General features: G+C 45.4%; 1 long non-coding RNA gene across 6 annotated transcripts in view; it reads right to left on the bottom strand.

The window, feature by feature from the left end:
• Positions 1-250: 250 nt before the first annotated feature.
• LOC110976968 (uncharacterized) overlaps positions 251-9,100 on the bottom strand; it is a 46,998-nt gene continuing 38,148 nt past the window's right edge. For all 6 annotated transcript variants that reach the window (XR_015426342.1, XR_015426340.1, XR_015426343.1 and 3 more), the window contains one exon: positions 251-2,700. This is a non-coding gene — a long non-coding RNA (uncharacterized LOC110976968). The remainder of the gene's footprint in view (positions 2,701-9,100) is intronic.

The raw sequence follows: 9,100 nt of genomic DNA, 5'->3' as shown, positions 1-9,100 counted from the left end.
GTGTCGTAAAAATGGCAGTTCTAATTTTCAGTGTCGAATCTTAGCTTTCTAGTCATCACCATCAGTCTTAAATTTGCTTCTTTAATTTTAAAGCAATTTTCAATGTTCAGTAAAAGTGCATGGAAAATTTGGGAGCCAAGGGCCCTGGTCTGTATGTCCAATTGTTCAGCACAGTGGCATTGTACTGTATTCATGACATCAGGGGTACTTTTGTACATTCAGTTTGGTCAGACACAGTCGATCAGATTGCTTTGAAACAAAAACTACTGTGCACAAATTAGTTTATATCTTTAATGTATCGTAATGCATCTACTTTGTATTCACGCACATTTAAAACATGTGTACGTAGGTTTTTAAGATGCTCTTCTCCAAAAATTCCTATGATGTATTTGAAAGGGACTATCATCAGTGTATGAAACTATTCCAATTGAATTCTTTTAAAAATTGAAAGGTAAATTATTCACATCTGTTTCCCATCCAGGCAGCCAAAATACTGGCACTGTTCAGTCAACCTAGTTGCCATTCTGAACCTCACTTTAACAAGTTTTTCCTTTGACAAAACTCTATGTGCATTATGTACATGTAGTTTCCAAGTTGCACATGCACATTGTCCGAGCACTGGAAAAAGTCTTTTACTTGAAATTATCACAAAACTGCAAGTCACAGATTGTTGGCTCAGTGCTAAAAGTCATTTTACTGTCAAAATGTAATTTTTGAAAATACGGCCTTACTCTCGACATAAAAAAATTTAACATTTAGTCATAAAACTAGTTTTCCTTGCAGCTGACATATGTAAATTTCAACCAATTTTCATTCTCAAATTGATGTTTACAACAGTATTTTTCACAAAGTACTTTTCAGCACTGACACAAAATTTGTTTCGTTTGAAAATATTGCCCTCCAAAAATGCCTTTGTATGTGAAATAGTCGCCACTCACTGCTGTAACCAGTTAATTTCTATTTGCAAGTGAAATAAATGTTTATTTATTTAAACTAACAGAACAAGTTTTGTTTGTATAATCGTTTCTGAAATGTATTGCTTTGCCACTTAATCATTCCCCAGTCTCAACCATTTCACATTGCCAGAGTTACATCTGTTTCCCATCTTTAGATTTTACATTACAGCTTCATCCTAAGCCCTGCCAGTCTTAAACATCTTCCAAGCTCCTTATAAAGTTCCCCCTTAGAGCCTTTTAGTCTTAGTCCCACAAGGGCTACAATAAACCAACTGGCAATATGGAACATTAAGAAGCTATGTCCTTCATAAACCCTATGAGATCCTTGGAGCTTTAATACTGATAGTCCCAAGCCCTCAGCTATCCACTCTACCCTTCCTATCAGCTCTCAGACTTCCAGCCCCTAGGCCTTCCACCCTTGCCCATCTCCAGTACAGAGTTTGGCTGAAAAATATTCTAAGTCCAAACAATGGAAGGTTTAACATTTAGAAACGAACACATTTCTTCAAGAAAGTGCCGTGGCATAGCGGTTAAGGACACTAACTGCAATGCACAAGGACCTGGGTTCAATCCCAGGTGGGCATGCACAATTTTGTTAAAAAACTTAGTATATAAAAAAAAAAAAAAAAAAAACCTCCTTTTCCGGGAACCCCGGGATTTGAACCGGGGTCCCCTGGCCTGGCAGCCAGCAAGCTAACCACCAGGCCGTAGGCCTCTTGATAGAAATAAATTCGGAACTTATATTTAAAGGTTAGGATTGCGCAATTTCAAAAAAGGTCAGAGGGCACAGCTCATTTGCATGTATTTGAATAACAAAGGCAGAATATTTGAATATACCAAAAGACAGAATACACAAAATATTCAGGATCTGCATATTCATCAGTATTAGTCATAGATTCGTAATATATTTACAAGCCTTCCTATATTCAAACCTCTTCAAAATATCCATTTCTACATGTAAAATATGTTTTTCACAACAAATTCAACTATTTGAGATTCTGCTATGGCTGAAATTTCAGGGTGTCAAAGTTTGGTTTTTTTTTACTTTTTTCAGCATTGGTAGCAAGCCTCCAAGTCTATCTTGCTAGATACTTTCTAGGAACATGATGGGCATTACAAGTACATGTACCTGCTTATTTTGAATAAGAAGTTCCTACAATCCAATGAAAATTATGCATAAAATCTTGAAAATTTGGGAAAAAATAAAAAGCAATAAATGGTACAAAATCAGTTAATTCCTCCAGGGTTCTCAAGAATTTTGGAGTCCTATTTCACTTCTTAATTAGCGATTACTTTTTGCAATCATGAACAGTACGTATGATGGACATTTTCAAATGTCTCCACTTGAGTGAACAATTTGTCTTATGCTTTGTAATTTTTATTTATTCAGATATGACATTAAGAAAAAGTAACTTAAAATATGCTTGATTTCTTTCTCTCTAGACAAAAACACAACCTGTAAAGTAGTTCTAAAATATGGGTTTGTTGTGTAAAAAAAGTTGTACATGTTCAACTAAAAAAATCTACTCATATTCCCTGCTCCAAAAAGCCTAAAACTGTTCCTAACACGACAAAAAGCCTGAAACTATGTTTACCATCCAAAGATAATCTCTACACTTTTTTTCTGAAAATCTAATCCTTGAGCGTTGTAGCATCTGGTCTGTGCTGTCTAGGATTGTCGAGGGATGCCCCGGCTAAGACCACAGCAGACGGGAACCACTTCGGCCTCGCTTCTGATTTTTGCCTACAGGAACAAGAAAAAAAGAAAGAGTGTGTCAGGATGTATTACATACATGTAGGCCAGTGGATGTTTAGTCGTCGGCAAATTTAACTAACAGTATTAAGTAGGCTACGAGTAGACAGCGCCCTCTGTCCTACATAATTAAGCCCATAAAGATCATCAGATTATCACAAAATTCAAACTATGTTTGGTAGTCTGGTGAATAGCATGCACATCTAAAACCACAACATACACTCCCAGCTGGCTGAGTGCAATCCAAAGCTGTCATCCTTTCTCATCCCAGAAAATGAAGAATGTTTATGGTTATTTTTAAATTGACTCCAACATTTCAGAACAGAGTGTTACTTTTTCATGTTACTATTTGTAGCTTTGGAAATGTTTTTTAATAAAGGGAAAGAAAACTGAAATTATGAGAAGTCACAATGATTTTGTTCGTGCAGACCCATGTGTGAATTTTTATGTCAGGAAAAAAAGATACTGTGCATGTGTCCAGCAAAATTATTTTAGTAACATTTGCCAACGGCTACATTCCACTGTCATTACATTAGATTATTGAGAAAACTGAATGACAAGATTAAGGAATCGCTGAAATGTTTTTCAATAAAGTGCTCCCACCTCATTAAAGGTAGCTGCAATCAATTTCTTTGAATGCACCTTTGTGTCTCAGGTAATCTTCTCAATTTTAATTTTACTATTTCACAGGGTATTTTACCACCTATTTTGGTTTTTATGCTAATGACGAGTATCTCTATATTAACCCTAACAGTTCCAAATCCTCCAATTTCAATACGATTTTACATACACCCTAGGGGGTTAGGGTTAATGAGCAGAACTGTGATATCATCACAGGATGAAAACCTAAATGCTTTGTACACAAATCCTGCAATTTTGTAGATGTTACTGGACTCCATTTTCCCTTCTTTGTCGATTTATTGTTTATGTGCATAGCAACAAGGAAGTATAAATCCTTTCGCCTCAGAAAAGTTTTCAGTGGGTAAACTCTGCATCCACAGTTTGAAACACCTACATGTATGTGTTCTGTAGATGACTTCAAGCAACAGCACCCTCAGTTGTCGAGGGAAACATGAATAACTTCAACCATTAGGCCGTCAGCTGAGACTTAGGAACAGGCTGTAAAAATGGATTCCGTTTCAGCAATGCTGGGAATACTTTCTGAATGCATAAATGTGAGGTTCTGTACATCCCAAACGTTATTCAAAAGTTCTCCAAAAAATCCTGCAGTTTTTTTTAGTAATACCATTTCAAAGTTTGCCATAGTCTTGTGCATGTATGCTAAAATCCTCCCCCACATAAGTGTGGATTGGGTCTCTTAGTGATAGTTACTCAATGATAATTTCTCATGTGCCTATTACAATTCGCTGAAAAGACTTGATTATGCATGCTGCCCCCTGACCCACCACAATGCAATGTGGTCCTGCTGCCATGTTCAACCTTCTTTTTGAAGTGGAGAAGTTCCCGGGAGTCAAAGTGGGGAAGGATGGGCGGGAGCAGCTGGAAAAAGTAAGTATCACTAGGAGACCTGACCCACACTTATGTGGGGGAGGAGTCGATCTCCTGCGTTCACATAACCCTGTCCAGCCTACATACGCAGAGTAGCACCGTACCTCGGAGGACGGTCAGCGACGGGAGAGTAATTACAAGAGAACATAGGCGGGCGCTACTCAAGCGAACACTCACTATTTTAGAGCAAAGGAATAGCATCTACGATAAGGAATTCTTTGTTCGGTGAGGGACAGCACTGGATGCTGTCCCAATCACTGAGCGTAGGGTTGCTGCGCCGTGAGTCGTCTCACTCCGCAGGACATCCTTCAGGTAGCACTCGGTGAAGGTGGAAGGAGATTTCCAACAAGCCTCCTTGCAAATGTCCGCCAAGGAGAAACCTCTGAAGAACGACCAGGACGCAGAGGCGGCCCGAACATCATGGGCTCTGTGTCCTTCGCCGCTGGATGAAAGGGTTTTGTGGTTGTGATGAAAAGTCTGGAACCAGTCTCACAGGAAAGCTTGGTCCTCGCGAGATACCATTTAAGGGTACAAACCAGACACCATTTCTTGTTGGAGCTATCTGCCAAAAGAGAGGTTATGTCAGGGACGAAAATGTCCGGAGGCCAGAAGACAGGCGTCTGGTTCTTTGTCAGGAATTTGATGGCTCGGATAAGACAAACTCCGTGCGGCTCCCAGCGTATGTTACCTTCAGCAGTTGACAGGGCATACAGTTCACTGCCACGTCTGGAGGTAACGACCACCAGGAGGAATGCCAGCTTGATGCAAAGATGGAGATCAGATGCATCGGACAGCGGTTCGAGAACGGGCAAGACGTTGCCAAGGTCCCAGGAAAGAACAAGGCGTTTGACGTGAGGACGCTCGACAAACATTCCCCGAAGTAGATGGTGGATGGCAGTGATAAATTGTTGATCCATCGTTGAACCCTGAATAAACAGCTGCCAGGGCCGACCGGTAGTTGCGGATAGTAGTAGATCTGGAGGCCCCGAATCAAAGAGATACATGAAAAAGTCTGCAACTGAGCTTACAGAAGCTTCGGTCGGAGAAACATCGTGGTCGTCACACCATCTAGCAAAATGGTGTATTCATCTGGTGTAAATTTTGCATGTTGAGAGTTGTCGGCCCCGTGCCGCCATGGACGCAGCATCTGCAGAAAGGCCTGACGTTCTGAGTGATCATTGGACAACACGTCAAGTGAAGATCGTTCGGGGCTGGATGGAGGATTCCTGACCTGGGTTGACAAAGAATATCCTGCCTGTGAGGAAGGATCAGTGGTCAACAAACCAGGAGCCTTGTGAGTCTCGGGAACCACGGTTGTCAAGGCCAGAACGGGGCAATGAGGAGAATCCGGTATGGTTCTTGTTCTTGGATAAGACTTGGGGAATGAGGGATATTGGAGGAAAGGCGAACACCAGACGGCCGGACCAATTCACCTGAAGAGCATCCGTCGCCCAAGCTTGTGGGTGTGGAAACCTGGAGCAAACATCGCTGATGCGAAGAGGTTGACATGGGGGCACTTGATCTCTGTGAAGATTTGGGTGACCAGACTCGGATGTAGAGTCCACTCCGTAGGGTGGACAGCACCCCGAGAGAGAGTGTCTGCTATGTTGTTGGACATTCACAGTATGTGAACGGTCTGGAGAGTGATCCCTTGATCGATTGCCCACATGAAGATCTGCCACGTAAGGACACACAGCTGGGAGGAGCGAGTAGCACCTTGGTGGGTTTATGTCCGCTACCACTGTGGAGTTGTTGCTCTGGATTCAAATCCAGAGACCCACTAAGTCCTGCTGGAAGTGACGAAGGGCATTGAATACTGCCTGAAGTTCCAGCAGAAGATGTGTTTGTTGCGGAAAAATACAGACATCGCGCTGTCGTAAGTAGGCGGCAAGAGTCTTCATGATCCTGGTGAAAACCCTTGGTGATGTTGAGAGACCGAAAGAAAGGGCCCGAAACTGAAAGGTTTGGTCGCAGTACTTGAGGCGGAGATACTTGCGGTGTTGCTTGTGTATCGGGATATGAAGATATGCATCCTGTAGATCTATTGAGGTGGCCCAGCACAGAACAGGTAGAGAGGGTAGGACCACTCTCAGAGTCTCCATTCAAAACCGCCTTGGCCTCATGAACTTATTGAGTGGTTTCAGGTTGATTATTGGTCGCCATTTTCTCCGGGTCTTTTTTGGGTGCGAGGAAAAAGGACGAAAGGAAGCCAGTGGATAGCTGGTTCGGATGCACCAGTGTGACGGCTCATTTGCGTACAACGCTGCAATCTCCTCCCCCAGAGCCAGGCACTTGAGTGTGTCACATGGAGGAGGTGTGGAGTGGAAGACCATCCTGGACGGCGGGGAGCTTGTGAACTCGACAGAGTAGCCATGAGCAATGGTGGAGAGGACCCAGCTGTCCGCGGTGATTTCCCGCCAGAACCCGATGAATTGCCCAGGCGGCCGCCGACGGGTTTGGGATCGGCGGCCGCCAAAGGCAAACGAAGTAGTCACCGACGCCGTCCCCCGATAGGACCGGAGAACTTCATGAAGAACCCCGGTCGGGAGGGCACGGCTAAAAACTTTTGGGAGTCGATGTAGGAGGGGCTCGCTGCGGGGCTGATGAATGAGTAGCCATCCAGAGTGGACGGCAAAAGGGACGAGCAGCCGGTGGTGCCTGATTCGCTCATCTTCTTGGCCACGGTGGAGGCTGACGGTGCTGGAGGTGCAGGTTCAGGAAGTGAGATTTTCTTAGCAGTCTCCATACGTTTTACCTCTGACTCAAGGACTTCGGTGAACTTCCCAGCAAAGAGATCGTCCCCCAGAAGGGGGAGGCCCATAAGCCTATTCTTGACGGACCCATAGGGGATATCCATGGCGTCTACCGCGTTGGATCTGCGGGTACAAGAGGCCAGAATGGAAATGCGAGTGAACTGTTTGAAGATCAAATTAAGTTCCTCATCAAGGCCTCGTAAAGCTAGGGCCGCAAATCTGGAGAGACTGGAGAGTCTTCTTCACAGGCCTAGGCAATATACTCTGACAGAAGGACAAGAAAGGCCGAACATCAGAAGCCAAAGCAGGACGCCATATCAACGCAACAGAGGGACAGGTGAAGGGTAGCTTTGTCCTTATCCCAGAAGGTTTTTGCCTTGCTAAACTCAAACGAGATCTTGTCTCTGGCAGCGTCAGGAATATCTGGGGTTGACAGGAAGCGAGAGACATCCTCCCGAGGAAACCGGTAATAAGATGAAGCTCTGGGCAGGAATGCGTCCCAGCGTTTATTCTTCACCAGGGCAGTCATCATTTCCACACAAGAACGGTCCAGGGAATCTCTGGAAAGACAGCTCAGCTGACTCAAGGCATGAAGGGTGGCACTAGAATGAAGTTTTTTATCTGTCAGCATAGGATCCGATGACGGGAGCCCAAGAACATGGATCATGTCACATTGAAGGAGGCAGACGCGGCCTTCCGATTGAGTCAGACCAGCCACTGAGTCGATGTCATCATCCTCAGAAGAGTAGGGTTGAAAGCCAAGTTCGGAGGGAGGCAGATCGCCTTGAGTCTAGGCTTGGTTCGGCACCGGAACTTGTTGGGGAGACAGATCTGGACGGACAGAAGTCACCCCGGACTCAGAAGGAGGCAGAACGGCTGGGAGAGGATCCGGATCAGGCGCCGTCGCTGCTGGCTGAGGCTTAGAGTCTATCTTACGGGTGAGTGACGAGAAGGCCTCCAAAAGAGACTGGAGAATCGCCATCCATGGAGGCGGATCCGGCTGGGAATGGCGTCTCTTCTTGACCTTGGACGAGGAAGGCCTCCAAAAGAGACTGGAGAGTCGCCATCCATGGAGGCGGATCCGGCTGGGAATGGCATCTCTTCTTCCGAGCAGATGTCGCCCGGTGAAAGGCCCGGGGCAGATGGCAGACCGTCGCCCCGCAGGCCCTGAAGAGCCATCGGTCAGTAGAGCCGTCCAGGGATGCAGTAGGTAGGAATGCCCGGAACCTGAAGCATAAAAGGGACGGCTCATTTCTCCCAACGATAGTGATCAAAGTCATTGAAGCTCAACCTGATGAATAGGTGTAGCCTCGGGGCCCGCCACCTCGGGCCCCTGGAGTGCTTGGCCGTGCCACCGGGAGTGGGTATAGAAGACGATGCAAGAAGACCAGCAGGCTTGGCTCGGTGGTGGGTAGGTGGGTGGTAGTCATCAGTGATCAAGGGCTTTATTACGGAACCACACCCTCAGCCCGATCAATCCTGGTAGTGGTCATCAGAGATCAAAGGCTTCGCGGTACTTCGGTCCGCCTGATCTATAGAGGCTGCTTTGATCCAGGAGTTGCAGTACTCTGGTTCTCTCTAGTCAAGGAGGTTATCTGATCAGGTTTCGCGGTACTCCTGATCGTGACAATTCAGGCCCGGGGTGCCTCAGCCCCGGCCTACTCGGGTGTCTCCTGGTCAAGGCCGCTAATCGGAAAACGCAAAACCGCACCACAGGGAAGCGGGCAGCTCACCAAGCCCCGCTCTGTGTCCACACCTGAACTGCATTGGGCCATTATTGTTTGAACGCACGCACCACATAGTGAGCAAAGGGCCCTCCAACCCTTTAATGGCCATACCCACATAACACATCACGGTAGGTCACAACCCAACCAATATATGATGCACAAAGAAGGGGAACAGAAAAGACCGCAAGAAAACATAGCATGTAAGAAACGAAATAAGAAAATAAGCACTGTTACCAACAGACAAGAAAACACTCTTTATTTCATAACAGGAATCAAGTCAATTCAATAGCACGAAAGGTATTTGAGGAGTCATAAAAGACACATCCGTAAACTAAAGGCACTGAGAAAAGAAGGATGAACATGGCGGCGGGCCCGCATTGCATTGTGGGGGGTCAGGGGGCA

Source organism: Acanthaster planci, linkage group LG09 (assembly GCF_054643075.1).
Source record: "Acanthaster planci isolate LZ-2023a linkage group LG09, COTS_SCS, whole genome shotgun sequence".
Taxonomy (NCBI): Eukaryota; Metazoa; Echinodermata; class Asteroidea; order Valvatida; family Acanthasteridae; genus Acanthaster; species Acanthaster planci.
Note: the sequence above shows the minus strand (reverse complement) of the source record. Positions and strands in the feature narration are given on the sequence as shown.